A 21128-nucleotide genomic window follows, 5' to 3' on the forward strand; every position below is an offset into this window, starting at 1 on the left:
TACTACGCTATCTTTTCTTAAAATAGGTTTCATTTTCAAAGTGTATTTTTGAGATGTCTTTTGTAAATTTTAGTTTCTAACTTATTTCACTCCTCCATTAATTTGCTGCCTGCTTTTTGGTGCGTTTCCTGCCCGCACTTCAATCTACTGTTGCTTACAAACATTTACCAACTATCATTTACTATCATTGTGCAAAACCACACTAAGGATATCTGATTTCAGTATGCATAAATATAGCTGATAAAATCAACCCTTCTTGCAGCTGAAATTACTATTTAAATACTAATATTACTAATAGAACTAATTAAGTCTTTTTAGACAAACAAGATATATCTGCAGGGTGTGCAAAAGAATTCTGTGCAATTCATCCATGCCATAAAAGTTTTTAAAATATCCCAGCTCAGCTCCAGGAAAGAATTCCACAAAATCCTAATGCGTTGGAACTGCACACTCTGTACCAAATAATAAAAAGCTACTTGTGCGTATTATAGTGAAAACAAAACTAGGAAAGCAGATATCAACACAGCCACTTGTTGGAAAGCTGCTGCCATCTTAGTTAACAGCATCTGCCTCGTTCAGCTGCCTTCTCCCCAACCTGGCAGTAATCTTAAAACCACGAGATCTGTACTTTTACTTAACCAGAATCCCTGATCCACTGGGGCCAAAAGACATATTTTCTCGGAATAGATGGGAAAATACCTGGAAGCAACCCCTCCAAGTGTCGATGCTCACCCTGGTCAACCCAATTCTGGCCATTCTTGAATGTTTGAAATGCTCTCTGCATGCAGAGACAGGAATCCAAAATGTCACTTGCGCTTGGAGGATTAATCTGCATTTTACAACTTTACATGCCTGAACAAACTCCAGGAGGGGACTTGACTGAAGTGGCGAGTGAGGCAAATTATTATTGTCTCCGGCTGGATTACTCCCAGGCTGTAGTATTCCTTACCTGCCTCTAAGTGGCAACAGGTATAGCTTTCTTCCCTGCAGTCCCCAAAAAGGACACACTCCTCTCTAACTGTGAAAATCAAACAAATCACTCGGAGTCTCTTCCATCTGGCTAAATCCTGTTCAGTCAGCATAAAGGAGGGAAATATCCCAGCAGTACTACCAGGTTGCTCTTACAGCAAGTCAGATTGGATCACGAGAGGTGAATGATTAGAGAAACTGCTTGTCTGTGAAACTTACGCTATTGTAGGAAATATTTACATGTTAATACCAGTGACCAACACTGTCCAAAGGGGGTCGATCCCATTCCTATCTCCTTGTGTTATGGGGAAGACAGAGACTTCTGCTTTGACCGTGTCTTTATTTCTGCTTTGTTTTTAGGAGTTTTCTCTGATATTTCTGTGCAACAGCATTATAGAATTATTTTTAAGAAGGCAGAACATTGACGGTCTACAAAGCCTGACCTGAAAAAGGAAAAAGATATTGCAAAGAGGAGTTTCTGCACCATTGTTTGGATGGAAATTTAGCACCAATATCAAAGCTGGAATCTCGAAAAATATTGTTTTTCTAACACTGTAGATGCCACACAGTTAAGTTAGCAGAAATAACACTTATCCAGCCTGTGTGAGACCCATCTCCCACTCCTTTCTCTGCTGAAAATGCAAATTATTGTCACTTGGATGGGTGCCCTTAGCACAAGGCTCCTTCTGACCTCACAGACTGAGTAAATGCTAACCCAGACAGCAATGAGAACAATTATATACCTCCCTGCCAAATTCACGGCTTCATTTACAGGTGTATATAGGCACACACTTAACAACAGGTGTGTAAGCAATGCCGTCTCACCCTGAAGTACGATGATCAAAATCAGGCAATGGGAAACCAAAACCTGTGTGGTGTTCTAGCTGAGGAGCCGGTACCTGCAGAAGCAGCTGTTTAACAAGCAACTGTTCTTTTGTTTGTGCACAGGTGACAATTATAGTGTGTTGAGAACGGGACAGAAAGTAAGGAAAAAAACCACAGAAATTATTTCTTGTTATTACCCTTTTTAAAATAAATTATTTTATTTTGCTGTTACTCTGAAAACGAGTAAGGAGTTAGTCCATGCAGTTCAAGGGGTGTTTTCTGTATAATTTCCAGAGCTGCCACACCCTGATCCTCATTTTTTAATGTACAGTGATGGGCTGGTCTCAGCTAATGCTTACTGATTGCTTCAGGACTTCATCTCTAATTTTAGTCAATCAACTGTCAGATTCAAGTAACACACTTAATCAGAATATAAGTAACATAGTAGCCTTGTACTTTAGACGTAGCTTAAATACTAACACGTCTGGAAAATACAATATACTTGGAGGACATCAGATGTGTTAAATCAAAGTCTTTTGTCATTTAAATCTATGAATGCTGAGAAACCTATGGTAGAATTTGGCCTACTGTGTTATTTATTAAGATGTTAGACAAAGATAAATATTGTTCTGGAGCCCACTGCTGGCTAAGGAACTCTTACTTTATTGCATAGATTTGCTTGCACAGAATTAATTTGATTTAACTTTTCAAGGTGCTTTTCTAAACCTTAAAAGTGCACAACCTTTGTCAAAGCAAAGGTAACATAATAAAGGGTAACAGTAAGAAAAACAATAGCTTATAAAGAATTGAATTTTCATTTTACGTTTAAATTCCACCACATACGCATGATTTGCATCTCAATCATATCAGTCTAACATATGAACGGCACAGCAAACACAAATGCTCCGAGAGAATGCATGGATTTATAAATATAAATAGGCAATTACATTACTAATCCACTGGATCATAGAACACTCTCAATCAAAACATTTGGCATGAGAATGAAAAACAGTAAAGAACCCGTAACACCTTTCAAGGAAAGACAAAAATTACAGCATGATCCAATTTAATGCCCTTTAAAATGGATATTCTTACAATTCAGGCTTGACGCTGTTGAATCACCTTCCTGTATTACAAACTCCAGGAGGAACTGCAAAGTTTTACCTTTCCTGGTATGGTCACCATTCAGTACTACTTACAATCAATGGAGGAACCTAACGAAAGCGTTGAAATAGCACAAATATATTACCATGAACAACTATCATATGCTTCTTTAAACTTTATGTTTTATCTTTTGGAAAGCTTCTGCTATGTAATAAGATTTAGCTTCTTACTTTTAATCTCATATTGCAGGAGCAAGAAAAGACCTAGTCCTCCTCCGGCATGTTGCAGTGTTGTCATGGGTACACAAGTATGGTCCATCACTTCCACCAGTAAATAAACAAGATTCTCAAAGAGTGCTCGGCAGGATTTACTAGCTCTGTAGTATTGTTAGCTGCGCAGGGCTTTAAATAAGCAAATGGTTTGTCGTTTTAGAATAATATCCAGGGCTGTGTAGGGGCACACCTATGTGGTATATCTTCCTTTAGAAAAACCAAAGGGTAAGTGTTATGCTGTGTAACTTTACGCTCCTCGCTTTTTAATGCAGTTTATCTTTGCCTCTTGTTTTTCAGAAGACGTTTCTAGGTTACACGAGGGTTCATGCTCTAATGTGGCAGGCAACTTGGGGTAGTCACCCACTAACTGCTTAAACAAACGAGTTCCATCTTTACATACATGAATAGTAAAATGCGATGTGTCCATTTTAATGGGGAAAAGTCATTTTAATGTGGCAGCACAATATTTGGCAGTATTCTCATCGTCTTTCCTAAGACAAAGTCTGCTCTCAGCCCAGAGACTACAATGATGAAATTCAGTCTTACCAACACATCTGTCAGCAGCTACAACAGGCTTGACTTGATCCTAACAACTCAGCATCTTATGTTGATGAAGGGATGTAGGTTAAATGCCCCAAGCTTGCGTTACAAGAAGGAAAAGCACAGATAGTTAAGAACACTTTATTTAGCATAGTATGTTAAGCTTCACGATAGTAAAGTCTCAGCTGGGGACTCCAATTTATTAAAGAAATGAAAATAGAAACGTCAAATTAAATTGGGTAAAAAATTCAGGTCTAAAAGCTCTGAAACCACAAGCCTTTCACACTTTGAAAGAGAACCTACTGAAAAATTACATCATTGTCTTCTATACGGAGTTTCCAAAAGTAGGTACATTTTTGTTTTCTTGTTCACCACACGCACACTGTATGATGTCGCCTTCAGTCACACACACGCTATGTGTGACTGCGATGTTCTGTTGGGTTTAATTGTTAGCATATCTTCACTGATTAGCCTGAGTAAATCTAATTTAAGGCTAGACAGAGCAAATAATTCATGATGAATAATTTATTTGATAAATTTAGCCATTTTTTCATCTCTTGTCATATCTGTGAACAGATTGCAAGGTAGGTTTGGGGCTGGTTTTTCTTCTTAGTCTATGACTTCAGTACCAGTATTCAAAACCTGCATTGAACTCATCAGTTGCCTTTGGTTAGAGAAGTTATAAACTACTGTACTCGTTCTTTTATTTTTGGAGCTAAGGCTGTAAAGTCTTGAGCTTCTGACTTGTATCCAACAAAGCATCTACCTTCAAAGGTAGTTGATTGCACTGAGGATTAGGGAATGACCCTCAAGGATCTGGGCCAAAGCACCAAAGTACCTTCAAGTACATGTATGTTCCTGCTGAGCTCTGAAGTATCCACCATCTCCATCAAGAAAGGGCACCAAGAGTTTCTAGTAAACAGAATTCTTTCCTGGATATGAAATTTGCTTTTCTCTAGTATTTTGCCATTGGCACTCAACTGCTAGAATATTTACTGAGAGAGAGCACAGGGAGGACACAAGCCCAGCAAAAGCAGATTAATGTGGTGAATGGATGTTTGTGATTTTGGGTGTTTGCTGTTATCCGTTGCCCTTTGCTACTTAAGAGACAGCATCATCAAGCCCTATGTGTTGCTTCTAACACAATGTGAGGTCCTTGGGGCAAGAACATCTCTCTTCTGCTCAGAAAGCACACGGCATACTGGGATGCTCAAGGAAATAAATAATAAATTATAACAATTAGTGCAATCTTTTATCTCATTAGTAATTCTTGAATGTGAGAGAAGTCACATTGCAGTTACATCCATAAGGATTACTGGTTCAAGTAAAGGCTACGGGATCTCACCCCGCTGTTGCAGGCCACGTGGGGCTGAAAAATACAAATATCTTGAGTTGCTAACCTGTGTGTTTGAACACTTGAAGCCCCATTTGAAACAAAATAAAAATAATTTGGCAAAGGCAGCCACGGTGTGCTTGCCAAAAAGCATCAGCAAATATTGATTTACTAATTTATTCCCAAATTAAAGCTGAAATCGTGACTTTTTTTTTAAAGGGAAAGAGAAGAATGGGAGAAAAAAAGACCACTGTGGCTTCTAAGAGCGAACAAAGCAGAAAGATATCCCTCAGAAATTAACCTTCTTTTTAGATTATGGCTTTGCAGGCCTAAATAAGTGAAGATTTCCATCCTTCACGAAATAACACTACTGTCGGTAAGCAGGCACCGTTCCTCCTTCCTCAGGCAGCAAGGACATTCTGCAAAGCTGCCCTTTATACTACACATCCAGTGCCGAGAGAGTTAATTTAAATTTGATAACAAATGGCTCTTGCTTTTGAAACGAATGTAGCCTGGCAACTTCAACCGAGAACCCTTCATAGGGCCTCAATTATGTATGCAGCTTCTTTGAGAAATAGTTTCACACATCTGACCCAGAGCCCATGATGCTGTTGCTATGAAATAAAACTGTACGTAGGCAATGGTTCATTTCTGTACAACCTCCGCATTTCTGTACTCCCCTCACCCCAGGTGCACATGTGAAAAACACACAAAATCACTGATTCCGGACCAGTTTCTTGCATTTCTTGCATCGTCTCGTCTGCTACCATTTGAACACAAATTTAACATGTATGATCGTTATTCCAGCATTTAACCTGCATGCTCGGGATTGCTTTTTTTCCAGGAATTTTCAGCCACTCTGCCAGGCTGCCCTTGTCAAAGCCACTGTGTGAAACCAGCGAGACAGAGAATGGGTTAAACACCCACACCATTTCATTATTTTTATTTTTTTTTCTCCCCCTCCCCTCCCAAAATGGCTGCTTTGTCTGTGTGCATACACCAATAGCAAATGTCCTTCTGTTATTGTACAGCCAATTTGATGTGTCAAGTATTCATATGCTAATGGCAGTACAGTTTCTCACTTTTCATAGATAAATTGTAAGGATTGTTACAGACAGTGAAACACAAGACTAAACAGCTTTTATTTCAGAAGTGATAAATTACTTTCCATTCAAATAACATCCACACATGCTACTGACCATTATTGTTTCTATTCATTGCGAGTTTGCCTTCTGTTTTTCTTTCTTAGAACGGTCAAAAAATATTTAGCAGATATAGCCAGAGTTGATGCAAATGATTTCATTTCCTTAATTTGCTTTGCACTTTCAAGATGTGAAGTTAATTTTTGTGCAGTTTTTACCCACAATGAAAGTTTTACAATGGGAACAGACATTGTTCTCCCATACAGAGCATTCGTGATTTTTTAAAGCTTACAATAGGTGGGATCTGAAGACTGGAGTATTTCCTCTCGTGTGTCAAAAAAGTATGCCATAGTATGCATGCCCAGAATCCATTACTTAGGAATGCTACTGGCAAAGGATTTACTAAATATAGCATAAATCAGGAGCCGAAGAAAATAATAGCCAACATCTTTTTGTTTTGTTGCAAGATCAACATTTATTCAAAGCCCGAAAAGACCAGGAGTTAAGAATGATCTTGTACCTGAAGTAAAATAAGACTGTTTTCGAAGTCCATATTTTATAAATATGGAATGAGTATTTGGCATGGATAAAATAAACTTGCTTATTAAGCAAAGACTTTTTTTTACAAACATAAAAATATGTTTGCCTTTCTACTGACTGAAATTGTGTGGGTTTATGTAACATAGCCATGGATTATATCTGTGTCCTCAATTCGGACATAAAAATGCATTTATATAATTATGTTGTTGCATGGTCAGTCCAAAAAGTAAGAAAATTCTGAGTTAAATCCATAAGCCCAGATGGACACCGTTAATTTCATTAGCCATTGGCTAATACCTGTGGCACCACACTGAAGTCCATTGATCCTCTCATTTAAGTCGCTGCACTCTGCCCCAGCCCAGGGAAGAGAGCAGGGTCAGCTACAAATAAAGGCCATACCTGAGGGTTGTGTATGTTAGGGCTTTTCCTCACCTTTGTAGAGGTGGAAGGTAAACGTCAATGCCAGCTAAACGCATGCAGCATCGGGTCACTGCAGACGTATGGTAACAAGGAGTTAGCCAGTGCAAAATGCAAGGCCCTCAAAGTAGCATCAGCTCATCTATGACTTATATTTATGACATACATTTAACCAAAAGAGTAACTCTACATTGGATTATTTCTTTGATTTGCAAAACAGTGTGAAATCCTACAAATATGTAACACATACAAGCAAGAGTTTGCTGGGGGTTGGAGCAGTAAAGCTTGTTTTATAAAATACGTGACCTTTCTTATTCTAAGTGTGCTTCATTGAGGTTGCATTGGTCTTGGGGATCTGCTACTTCATAAGCGAAGTTATAGGCTAGGGGAGGAGTTGGTTGGTGTGGGACTTGAACAAGGATGTTGCATGTCATAGTTCAAGCAAAAGCATTAAATCCACAGTCAGGAAAAGGCAACACGAGAAATGGGGATGAAAACCCGTGCTGATCAGCTGGTATGTGAGCCACTGCTCTTCTACTTCATGACAAAGTGAGCATCATCTTGAAAAAACATCAGCACCCAGTCAGCATCCTTGACAAAAATGTGTGTTTCTGGAGAGATGCACCCACATGCACATTCAGCTCTCCAAAAGTGCAGACTCTCAGAGTTAGCTTTCCTGCTGCACGTGCCCACACCGCGCATTTCCTAAATCATAGAATCGTAGAATAGTTTGGGTTGGAAGGGACCTTAAACATCATCTAGTTCCAACCCTGCTGCCATAGGCAGGGACACCTCCCACTAGACCAGGCTGCTCAAAGCCTCATGATGATGATGATGATGATGATGATGATGATGATGATGATGATGATGATGATGATGATGATGATGATGTCCTCCGTGTCTTGCCTGGGAGAAGACTTTGGTTTTGCAGCTTCCTTTTACAAAGCAATTGTGCCAACGCACCAAGAAGTCACACTGGGAAATGAATTAACTAGACTGCCCATAATCTCCTCCGAGAATTCATACAGGAGTATGAAAATATGGTTGGAGCATGAAAGAAATGTGACAGTGTCAGGGCCCCACTTTTCCTGAGAAGAAGAGGGGGGAAACTGAAGAGAAAAGGACATTTGCAATTTTGGTGGCCCACCACACTCTGCAGTAACAGCCACAGAGCTGATCTACGCTGCCCTCAGAGGGCTGATGACTCATTATTCATCCCATGTGCTTGCAGGCGAGTGTGTAGCTGCTTATTAAAGAGTCTGGTTCTGCAAACACTTCTGCACTTGCTTGATTTTAAGAATGCAAGTAATCCTACTGGGGTGAACTGTCAGCAACTAATTCTGGGAGCAATGACATTGCCAACATCTCAAGACTAATATGAGAAGACGAATCAAAATTCTAATCCCTTGAAGGCTGGTACAAACCAGCTTCCACCATATTTTTATCTAGTTTGCTCTCAGAAGTTTTCTTTCACATTTTATTTTTTTTTATGTAGCTGTTTTTGCAGTAACACTGGGGGAAAAAACACAAAAACATGTTAAAAAAGAACAAAATGTGAAAATGCTCAACATGAATATCGCACCTTTAAAAAAAGAAAATACACAGAATACAGAATAGTCAAGGGCTTTTTCCTGAAGTGTGGCACACAAAAATTAAATTAAAATATGAAAATTTACACTGTATCAATTTTTGTCTAAACCCTGTGAAAAATTATATTTTCTTTTTAATAAGCTACCTTCTTCCAGACCTCAACCAAAAAAATAATGCGAGCAAAAGCAAATAAATGTGCATTTAAGAGATGATCAGTCCTTTAAGTGGCGGGTACAGCTACTTAGAATATGTGTTTGTAAATGCCAAATTCTACAGCGCTGTGTTGCAGCTATGTGCAATGAGTTTCTTTTTTTTAGAATAGTTACAGAATGATCAGGAAAATGTGCAACAAAGTTTTCCTAAAATGAGCAAAGAACTGGATGATATTTTAGTTCTAAGCATGTTGGAGGAAGTTTTGGGGTTTCTGCATCCCTTTTAGGAAGTGAGGAAAACTGTAATAGGGATAACAGGAATGTGGACCCTCTCGCACACCCCAGGGAGGGTGTTCCAAGGAACCAGAGGAGTAAAACTGTGATTTACTCCGCAGTGATTCAATGTCCACTCCACAGCTTTGGGGGTAACTTCTCCCCACAAAGGCCCCGGTGTAGATTTTTTTATCAGTGGCCCACTACAGGAGAAGGGCGTTCAAATTCATAATTATGATAATTTTAAAATGTTAATCTCCTGACAGTTGTTTTCAGGATATGTTGAATTAAAGTTTACTTAGAAATGCTTAAGCTGATAGATAGTGGATGCTAATTAGACAAAAGGTGATGAGCAGGTCAAGGAGAAGAAGATGTATGCAAGGTTACAATTAGTGTACTTTACATCTTTGTGAAATTTTCATCTAAAGCGTTACCGCAGATGTTTTACAAGCAGCCTTTTTTTTTTTTCAAGATGAAATGCCATAGTCAATTAAGTTTTCCACAAATGACAGAAAGTGATGGACTCATGTCTCTGAGTAATCCCTTCTGCCCACCCCTCTGAGGGTGCAGAAGGCTCCATCTGTGATGGGTGCAGGTGTTGAGACTCCACTGAAATGGCATATTTGGAGAACTAAGAGACACAGCACAAGAGGCTCAACTGCTGGTGTGGTCCTTTTCCAGGGGCTATGGGGGCAGCACCACACCGTAAGATGGCAGGGCACCTTGTGCAACAAAAATATACCTGGTCAACTGTCTCCTGATCTCACCCCAGTCCTGAACAAGCCCTATCTCTTTAGGGCTTCAGAGGAATGAGGAGAATTTTTGTGGCCCAAAATCTTGCTTCTTTTCCCCAAAGGATAATCCAGTTTCCTGGTCTGTGTCTCTTAATTAGTATTTCAAATTTAAATTTATGCCTTTAAATTTCAGGCATAACATAAAATTCAAAAAGCATATTACTGTTCCAATTGTGACTGTGTTTGCAATTGCCATTATGGCCATGATTATGATTACTATTATTGAGCCGTAAATTCCCAAAGCTTAAGGCTGGCATGACTCATCAGGTCACACCAGTCTGACGTTCTGAGCGTCACAGGCAACTGTATTTAATCTGTTCTCTCCTGCGCTGAGCTCAAGGACCTCTACTGTTTGACTGAACTGTTACTCAGGTTTAGCTAAAGCACATCTTCCAGAAGACATCTTCCTTCTTCATCTGAGGGATGGAGATCCTGCAGACCCCCTCGGCAATTTGTCTGATGGTTGATCAGCCACACTGGCAAAAGATTGTGTCTAATTTCTCATTTTAATCTGTTTGGCTTCGGTTTCCAGACACCAGTTCTTCTGATATCTTTGTCAGACCAAAGAGCCCTTTGTTGTGGTGAATGGAGTCAAATCCAGTTGTCAGCTGGTCACGTGGTGTTCCCCAGGGCTCAGTATTGGGGCTGTTTCTCTTTAGTAATTTTATCAATGATCTGGACAAGGGGATCAAGTAAGTTTGCAGATGACACCAAGTTGGGTGGGAGTGTCGACCTGTTGGAGGGTCGGAAGGCTCTACATTGGGATTTGGACAGGCTGGATTGATGGTCCAAGGCCGACAGTATGAGGTCCAAGAAGGCCAAGTCACAACAAGCCCATGAAGCGCTACAGGCTGGGGGAGGAGTGGCTGGAGAGCTGCCTGGAGGAAAAGGACCTGGGGGTGTTGGTCGACAGCTGGCTGAATATGAGCCAGCAGTGTGCCCACGTGGCCAAGAAGGCCAACAGCATCCTGGCCTGTATCAGGAACAGTGTGGTGAGTAGGACTAGGGAAGGGATCATCCCGCTGTACTGCGCACTGATGAGGCGCCACGTCGAGTGCTGTGTCCAGTTTTGGGCCCCTCACCACAAAAAAGACATTGAGGTTCCAGAGAAGGGCAATGGAGCTGGTGAGGGGTCTGGAGCACAAGTCTTGTGGGGAGCGGCTGAGGGAGCAGGGGTTGTTCAGCCTGGAGAAAAGGAGGCTGAGGGGAGACTTTCTCGCTCTCTACAACCCCCTGAAAGGAGGGGGTAGCCAGGGGGGGTCGGTCTTTTCTCCCAAGGAACAAGCCATAGAACAAAAGGAAATGGCCTCAAGTTCTATCAGAGGAGGCTTAGGATGGATATTGGGAAAAATTTCTTCACGGAAAGGGTTATCAGGCATTGGAACAGGCTGCCCAGGGAAGTGTCAGAATCGCTATCTCTGGAGATATTTAAAAGATGGATAGATGTGGTGCTGAGGGACATGGTTTAGTGGTGATTTTGTCAGTGTTAGGTTGATCATTGGACTTCATGATCTTAAATTTCCCTTCCAACCTAGACGATTCTAAGATTCCGTGATTCTTTAGCACCCAGTCTGTTTTCCCCATGAAGGTTCGTACACATGGAAATCAAATCCCCTCTCAATCTGCCTTTTGATAAACTGAATAGATGGAGTCTCTAAGCCTCTCACCGTAAAACATTATCTTCAGTATACAATCATTTTGAGGGGCCTTTTCCACTCCCTTTCTGACTTTGAAACTTCTTCAAAAGGACCCCACACCTGAACAATTTTGATGGTGCTTTTACCATTGCAGAGTGGAAAAACAAACCCTATGCGATGCCCTACCTGCATGGGTAGCAGCACCATTTTCCTGCCACAGCAAGGCTGGAGTTGAGTGTGACACTGAGATCTTTTCCTCTGCCGCTGCTGACAAGGGTGCGGTCCTGTATTTGGCAGGCCCTGCCTGCTTTCTACATGCAACCTTCATACATCTGTATTAAAATGTCAAGACCGACTCCAGTTATTAGGTGAAGCAGACCACTTTGATTGTCCTCATCAGTTTTTACTACATCACCAGCGATTTTAGAGTCACAACAAAATCACCGATGACAAGCACTAGCGGTGCTCCTCTTCCCTGCAGTTCCCAGCAGAAAATCCCGTTTTTCACATTCCTGTTTGTAGAACCACCCATTAGCCCATTCTAAACCCGTTTGTCATGTATTGGTCCGGGGTTGGTGGGGGCAGAATAGCTTTTGTTTTATGCAGTGTAATAGTAGCAGTTTTATTCAGAAGTTAGGTCTGTTTGACAAAAGTTATTTACCGTGATCACCTGTGAGTTGTCCTTTAATTACCTATCAACCGATTCCCAAAGCAGCTGTTTTTCTGACCGGCTCAAGTTACCTGGGTAGGACCACTTGCCCTTTCTGAATATTGGCACAGCAGCGTTATCCCGGTCTTCTGGCATTTCCCTGCTATTTCAAGGTTTATTAAAAATTAACATCAGTGAATGAGTGCTCTCCCCAGCCAAGTCTTTTAGGACTCTTGGGTAAAACTTATTCAGACCGACTGGCAGATGTTGCTTAATGTCTATTAATTGACTAGAAAGTACTTATTAACCTCATTAAAGGATATTCTTATGCAGTAAGAATGTCCTTATTGTTTCCAAATGGAGAACTGAAATAATTTTGACTGTTTCTGGGTTGCCTACCTACCAATAGGTTTATCACAACTATTTGTTTATAGAATCTCAATGTTTGTAGGGCTTGTTTTGTTCCCAGTGTATTTTATTTTTTTAATTTGTAGATTTGTCTCCATCTTTTTCAGATCCTTTTATCTGTTTCTTTATTTCTGTACAGATACCATAAATCTCTTTCTGGTGTCTTAAACTTTTCAGTTACCTACACAAAAATTCTCTTTCATACTTTTGCAACTCATTTTCTTTGTTACCCCACTATAACATATTTTTAAAATTTATTTTTTTTTTAGTTTTTGTATGCTGCCTTCACTTTTCTGCTTAGTGGCCAAAAAATATTGTTGCCTGTTTTTCTTGAGGAATCACAATTTTTGGCTGTCTTCTAAATTCGTCTTATAGAGCACTACATTTTCATTCACACCTTTAATTCTAAACATTCATCTCCAGCATATCTTTACATTTTTTCTGCCCATGAGACCTCCAATTTGAAAGCATGAAGTATATGCCATGTTACTACTTGAGCCTTTTCTCCTTTTACTAATACTGAATGCAATCAAGTCAAAATCACTGATTCTGGGCCAGCAACCAACTTGCAATGATTAAATCTTTCTTTTGTCCATCACACTGAGATCTAAAGTAGGGTTATTTATTATTACATGCTTTATCTTTGGGGACGGGGAATGATCATCTCTAATTTTTAGCAGAACTGTTGATATGCTGCTGAGGAATCTGCTTTGTGTCGCCCATGGCAAGTCGTAAAGGACTTACATATTTTTACAGTCTGTTTTTCTATTTTCACTTTTACAAGTCAAGTTATAAATGGATTTTTAAGTGGACAATGAAACTTTTAATTTTATTAAGAGGTAAGCATTAACAGTAGTGCTTACAGTAAGAGCAGTAGCTAGTGATAGAAATGCCATGGACAATAATTGTTTTCTGGAACTGGTCAGAAATCAACCCTAATTGTTAGGTAAAAATAAAGTAGAACATGCAAGAAATATTTTTAAAATCATTAAATCTTAGTTAAAACTTCTAATGGCTGTTGCATAACACCATGGAATGCTGAAAATTCAATTTTTCCATTTAACTATGTAAAATGGACTTAATAACTTCAGTTTTTCGTATTTTTTTTTCCCCTTGTAATTTCGTGTTATCTATTTACATACAATTACACCCTGTCCAGAGTTCTGAGCTTTCACTTCTGGGCTTTCAACCTCCTGCTTCATGTAATTAGCACATTATCTGCAAGTATGCAAGTCATCCACCTGAGTTTGCATTTTATTTACAAATACAGCAGGTAACCTCTATCTCAAATCTTGTTTGCCACTTAATGTTTGAGCCCCATTTTTGTTTGCCGTTGGGACTGTCTTTCAAAAGCGATGTCTTAATATACTATCTTGAGCCTGAAACAGTGAATATGAGGTAGCTTCAGGATTAATTCCATATGTGTCAGCTCCATGAGATATTCAATCTTCCATAATTTACTAATGTATATGAAAACCAGGCAGTCATCTGTGTTTTTCTAGCAATACTCTGTCCTCAGAAGCAGTGGTTTCACCATAAATAAGGTCTCAATTAAAAGCAAATAAATTGAGAGCAAAGTTAACCGAGAGACTGTTAATGGACTGCAACCACCACACCTTTCTTCTTATTGCTTAAAAAAAAGTGCAGGTTCTGGGTGTTAATTACAAAAGATGATAAACTTAGAGCAAGTTAACTTGGAGGTGAGAGTTCCCACTCACTGTAAAATAGAAAAAAAGGAAAAAGACACGAGAGAGAGACATGGGTGTTGATGACCTTAGAGATTCATTCAAATGAATACAGGTTTTATAGCTCAAGCGCCTCATGAAAATAACAAAGTTTTTGGCTGACTTCAGACACAGTCTGAATGCTACGCATGACAGAAGAAATGAAAGGGAGTATGTTAGATTGGAAAATGAGAAATGCTGAATCTCCAGGTCTCCCCAGGAGAAATCATTCTCCTTGAAATGTGACCACTGTTGCCATCTCCCCCACTGCCCTGTAACATCTGAAGATGCTACCTGAACGATAGCTCAGCCTTCTTAGATTGGTTGTGTTTGCCTTTAATTTTGTGAGCTAAGATCTTTGTCATACTTTCAAATTAAAAAAACAAAACAAGTTGTATTCTATTCATGAAGGTCAAATATGGAAGGGCCAGACTCATGATTCTAGACTGCTAATATTGCCTTTTCCTTTGTTAAACTCTCCTTGTCAGTATTTCACTAACAGAATATAAAATAATCTGTGTAATGTTTATAAATTACTGGCAAAATGAGTAGCTCAGAGTCTCCTAGTGAAAACTTAAACAACCTTAAGTCACTTCCCTCCATTTCTTCTCGGGAGTATGCACACAGTTTGACTTTAGGAGTTTAATTTAGATACTTTAAATCAACCCCAAAGACATTTAACTCTTTCCATTGACTACAGAACAAAGACATTGTAGTGCTACATGCATTGATTCACATCTGAACCTAATGCCCTATGCATTTTTTTTTCCAGCATCCACCAACAATCAACCCCAAAACCTCTGCCCCTTTCTTTTTTTTCACAATACATGGATTCCTCTTAGACTTCCTATTTTGTGTGTGCATGTGTGTGCCGCTTGGTTTGAGTGCATATGACTCAGCTTATTACCAGCTCCTGATTTTATTGTAATCTTTGCACTTTGGGTATGTGGGGAGGGAGGAATTCTTCATGTTCCAGAAAAAAAAAACTGGACCTCATCAAAATATTCTAATTGAGTTCGACCCTCAGGGCTCAGAAACCAGAAGAAAAAGAACACAATTATGTGTGTTTGCCTTTTTTCTTTTAATAAACTTAAATCCAAAGCTGTTACTAGAGTGTTGGGGGACTGAGGATGTTTACTGTTTGTTTGGGCTATTATCTGAGCATTGAAGCAACCTACAGGAGCAACCAAATTCTTCCTGTGCCATCTGCTTTCAGAAGAGAATGGACACGTGACACCTGCCTGAGATACAAACCTCAATTTAGGCTCAGGAGCCTGACCCTAAGGGGTAGATCCATCCCACCACAACAATTCAGGTCAATTCAGGATCAGTCCCCTTTCCCTACCATGGCCCAGAGCAGTTTTTGACTCTAAAGTGGTCTTCTGAAACTTGGCTCCAATGGAAGGGCTTGTGGTATGCAACTGCCATAGCTCACTGTGATGGTGTTGCCTCCAAGAGAACAGTTTGGTGGGACTCAAAATCCCCTTGCAGACCTGACATGGCCTGGAGGAAGAGCATGGCACAGGAAAATAATGACAGCTTCATTTTCTTTTTGTGCGTGCACTGCAGCTGTGGGAATAAAGATAGTACAACTTAGCAAAGACTGAGGCTGACTATCAGCTACTGCTTGGCAACTGCTCTTACTATAAATAGTGATAGATTACTTTTCAACCAATTATTAGAGTCTTGTTCTTGGAGACGAGCTAATAAAAATGTGTATATATAGCACATTCATATGGAAAGTTAAGATTCCTTCTTTTTTTAGTTACTATAGGTGAAACAGGATTATATTTTCAAGTGTGTTTAATTTAGTTCACTGATTACTCTTATAAGGTGCTTTACTGTGTTTCCTTGAGGATGGTTCTTTATTTTTTCTCAAAAGCAAAACCAGACTCCCCCTTGATGATTTCTGAGCTTATCATCTTTTGCTCAGCAGCTGTTACTGCTGTTGAAGTACACATGTGTCCTAGGAGGAGATACGTTCCATTTATTCCTCAAATAAATGGAACATAGTGCCATGCAAGGTGCATCTTACGACAGCAGAAGTATCTGCCAGGTCACTCCTCAGCAAAGTCCTTATTTATTTGTATTTACTCGATACAGATAACATTTCTGTACAAGATGTCTCCATACTTGCTATTTATAACATGAAAAGCTTTTGGCAAACACATCTATGCTGTCACATCATCAAGTAACTCTCCCCTCTGCCAAAACCAATGATGATATTCCCCACTTAAATGTCATGTAGCTGCGGATCTTATCCTGGGAGGAAGCAGAGAGGCGCTGCAATGTGTAATTAATACTGTTCACTGAAAAGGCCATAATTAAGTAGCAAAGTCAGCATTACATTAAAGTTATTGTAGAACCTCACTCCTTATATAGTGCTGTTATGACAAATTTGGTATACAAAATGTATTCAACAGAATATCAGTATGTACTTTTACATTGTAAAGGCCAATTTTGAGGAAGAAAACCAAAACCTTTTTTTTTTCCAAGTCGTCTCTTTCTGAAGCTGAAGTTTATGATATTTCCTGCATTCTATTCATACCTGAGTTTCATTACTTCTGTTTGATAAATAGTATAGATCCACTCCTCTGTTCTTGTTCATGGGTGGCAATGGAAAGGCAGAAGGGTGGATTACACACTGTTAAGCCATTAAAATAGACATCTTTTTTTCCACTGTTTGCTCATGGAGTCCAGTAAACCACACGGTGATCTAAACTTCATGAGTCCAGTTGTCCAAATAAGAGACACTGGGATGCAGGAGGGTGGTTTCAATCTAGGCTAACCTAAGGCATACTACATAGATAGCTTCATTTGGTCTCTGCTGGCAGAAAGCCTGGATGCTTCCAGGAAAGCCAATATATAACAAGCTGCAAAAAAACTTGCTGTAAGAATGGTTGGTATAATGTAATCCCTGACTGTGACACTGTATCTATGGCTATTAAAATATTTACGGAGGTCATTTTTTATCTAGCTATAATTTTCTAATCCAAGTGGTTTCCAGACACTGGAGAAAGGCAAAGGAAGGAAGGAAGGAAAGAGGGGAAAATAATGTAGTTTTACTCTATTCATCTTGATTTGCTCTTATTTTTCCCATAGGTACAATGTGTATGCTTTTCTCATTGTAGAATATACAACTCAGTTGCAAATTTTGGATGGAAAAAATAAATAAATTTCTTATTTTCATTTAATTGCATTTCTTAGTTCCCATATAATGACATATAATGTAACAGATCTGGAGCTCAGACCAAAATGTGCAGGAACTGTGGAGGGACCAGAAAGGTAGATGGAGAAAATCCTTTCCAACAACAACTCTGTGGCATGTCTTGCCCCCACTGTCTAGAGTTTTCAGCCACTGAGAAAGGAGAGCTATGGCATACAGTGAAAGGAAAACACATCGGACGCATGCAGGAAAAAAAAGAAAAGGAGCCTCCTCACACTTTCACCCTTTTTACTACCCTCCTCCATGATGAAGGAATCAGGAGAAACAAACAAGGTGGAATGACCAAAAATGGCAAAAAAAGGGAATTAAGAAGTTTCAAAGAGAGTGTGTTTATCTTTTCAGTCTTATTTCTTCAGCGCTTAAAGTGTTGTCAGAAAACCATATAATTTCAGTTCTTCATATATTTATAAAATTGCTTGTTTTTCTTTAAAAAATCCTTCTGAAATTGAACCTGCCTTTTCAGTGGAAACTTCAGTTCTGCTGTTCACTATCCAATAGTCATGATTAACTGACAGAAGGAATTCTCTGGAAAAAACTGAGTGCTTCTTTTCTTCTGCTGTAAGCAGCTTTTAAAACTTGGGCACACATTTGCTATAGGCAATCTAGATTTTGTCTTTCTGAAAAAAAAATAATTAGGGTTTTCTACCACACGCAATCTAGAAATGGAGCTGCTAAGTCTGCCCTGGCAATACACCTCTATCACATGGGCACCTGTCAGATTTGGTGTGCTAAACTTTTTGCAGTTGTATTTTATTTGCCTTTCAAATCCATTCCTTATGCATCTGGTGTGTGCATGATATCAAATTAAGATAGCAAATTATCTTGCCACCTCTGCTATTTTGTGTATTTAAGCCAAACAAGCCTGTCATCAGAAACCTAACAAAGGACCCTGAAAAAAATATATTTCTCCAGAAAAGCTCTGCTGATCCCTGGCATTTTGTGGGGATGCCCTACTCCCTTTAGGTGGTATCGGAAAAAATAATTTAAAAGTTATTTTATATACTTGTGGGGAAAAGTGATAATAATTTCTTTCCAAGAAAACCCACAACTATTTCAAATTTCCTGTTTCATACTCCACTTTTCTCCCCATTCTCTGGCCGAAATGCCCCTCATCTCGTGGGATTGTATTTCAGAGATTTCTTTCCTTCCCTGTGTAGTGATACGGCTTTGCTGCGTGAGTTCAATGGGAATGGAAAATCTGCTTCCTGAAGTGAGAGGAGATGCAGGCGTGCTGGGGATGGGGATGACATGCATTCCCCAGAACTTCTGGACTGCATCTGGAGTTAAATGGACCTTATTGTTTTCTTCTGTGTGGCCAACCGATACCAACAGCCTGCCGTAACGTGACACTACTGTAAGCGCAATTATCCCAGGGGAGTAGGAATTATCCCCTTCTCTGTACACGGCCAGGGAACGCAAGGTGATCTCTGTGCAGCACTTGATCTGTGGTTTAGCCGAAGGCTACATTGTGTAATCCATCCATATTGATCATATCCATATAGATTTTGACTAAGAGCCTAGTTTGTGTTGTGTCTGACTCCCATGATTTGTCTGGAGTTGGGCAATATTTCAGGCACTATTGAGAGAAGTGCATTCCTGGAAACCAAGTGATTATGTGAAAAAAAGAAATCTGGAAACGACCGGAAAAGGGCTCCCTGTTTTTAGTTTTAAAAATTTAGAGTTTCTAGTCTTTACGGCTGCAAGAAAAAGCTGGATAATGTGACCTGGATACAATCAAATGACTTAAACTTTTAGAAAATAATTGAAGTTACATTTTTTATTCAAAAATAGTCTTTAAAAAATAGTGATCTCAGGAGATTCAGAGGAAGCTGATTCCTGGTTTTCAAGGTATCCACTAACATTCTTGATATATTTTTCTCTCCTCACAATTTCCCATAGACTACAGGAGGATTTTCAGATTTTGCTGTGAATTTTCAAGAAAAAACTTCCCCAGCTTCTAAAAGAAGACCCAGTTTTAAAAGCATGTCCTTGGTTTGAGACACCTCCCACTTCCAGGGGAAAAAAAGAGAAACACCACAAAACAAACCAACAAAAATCCAACCAAAACTACCAATCTGGAACATTCATCCTAATTCTTTCAGAAACCCCTCAAAGACATTGTTAGGGAAAAAAAAAGGGGAAAATCCAACATTTCAAACTAGATTTACATATTTCAAAGCACTTTTATATACACAATGTTATGGATAAAACAGCAGAAGACAGTGATACCTTTATAGCCTCCAGGGACAGGACGGTACTGACTTTTCCTTAAGAATTAAATGTGAAGACCCATAGGACTGGACCTCCTCTGCCTGGTGGCCTGGCCTGAGGCACAGACTTGCAGTACACTGGCCATGGTAGTGCTGTAGATGAGGAGAACTATCCAGGACCAACCACGAGCAGTCTCCATGACCGACCTCTTTCACACACAAAATTAGGTCTAGGTTTCTGTCATGTGGACAGAACCAAACTTCATCACCCAGTGACAGTACCAGATCAAAGGAGAGCATGTAGTCGCAGCATAGCTCATCAGAGAGCTTTGAAAGGGCTGAGATTGCTCTTCAGAGAAGGTAAAAGGGACTGTGATGTTTGTCTCCTCAGCCCCAGTACTGATAGTCCTCAAGGACCAGACCCTCCATCACAGAAGCAGTGGACGTTCTGGCTTTCCAAGACATTGACACAAGAAAACGAAGCAGGGGTGGTGGCTGTTTGTTGCTCCATCAGCTTCCTACCCCATTTCTCCTGTAGTTAGAGCTGGCTGATCACATCCATGTTGTTCTCAGAGATCTTCAAGAGAATTTTAGAAACTTGAGAGCAGCAGTGTCCAGAAAAATTTGGGTAGGCAATCCAAAACTTTTCAGGTTTTCATGTCCAGAAGCAACATGACCTTCTAGGAAAGAAGTATCTCCTGCCCCCTGGCAGCATTCTGGCTGGGTATTGCATAAGGATAAGTGCTTTTATGAATATTTCCTTTCCAGTGCTGACGGTAGATATGATCTGAAAGTTGAGATTGACAGTGTGTGGGTCAAAGGAGTCTGACCATTCATTCTGCTGCCCTGCTGCACAATCTGTGAAGCTTATGCAAGCAGAACAGCAAAGACTTTAAGCTGCCAAGCAGGAAAAAAAAATAAAAAAAAGGAAAGCAGAAAAACTAAATGTACTGGTGGTGAAGGAACACATGGTGCTTATGATGCCTTAGACAGGTTCTGAAACTTAATGAAATCATTAAAAATATTTTCATTTATTTTGCTGGGATTTGGATCATGGTTTAAGGCAGGTCAAAGAGGAGACAGAATAATATATGCACATATCACATGTAACTGCCTCACATAGAGCATATAAGATACATACAATATAGCATGTATACTTTGGAATTTTATCAGTATCAGGGAGGACAATTATAATAACAAGTGATCTCATTTTGCTTGAAAAAAATGGAGCAGAAAAACAATTTAATTCATTTCACCATGTTTATAACACTCTGTAACAGAGATTAAGCATAAAAGCAAGCACTCAACAAAACAACCATTGTA

At 39.6% G+C, this 21128-nt stretch overlaps 1 long non-coding RNA gene across 4 annotated transcripts in view; it reads right to left on the reverse strand.

The window, feature by feature from the left end:
- LOC141735946 (uncharacterized) overlaps positions 1-21128 on the reverse strand; it is a 127938-nt gene that overhangs the window by 11151 nt on the left and 95659 nt on the right. For 2 of the 4 annotated variants that reach the window (XR_012584867.1, XR_012584866.1), the window contains one exon: positions 19825-20592. The exons of the other annotated variants lie outside the window; for them this stretch is intronic. This is a non-coding gene — a long non-coding RNA (uncharacterized LOC141735946). The remainder of the gene's footprint in view (positions 1-19824; positions 20593-21128) is intronic. 4 annotated transcript variants of the gene reach the window in all.

The sequence above is a fragment of the Larus michahellis genome, chromosome Z (genome assembly GCF_964199755.1).
Source record: "Larus michahellis chromosome Z, bLarMic1.1, whole genome shotgun sequence".
Taxonomy (NCBI): Eukaryota; Metazoa; Chordata; class Aves; order Charadriiformes; family Laridae; genus Larus; species Larus michahellis.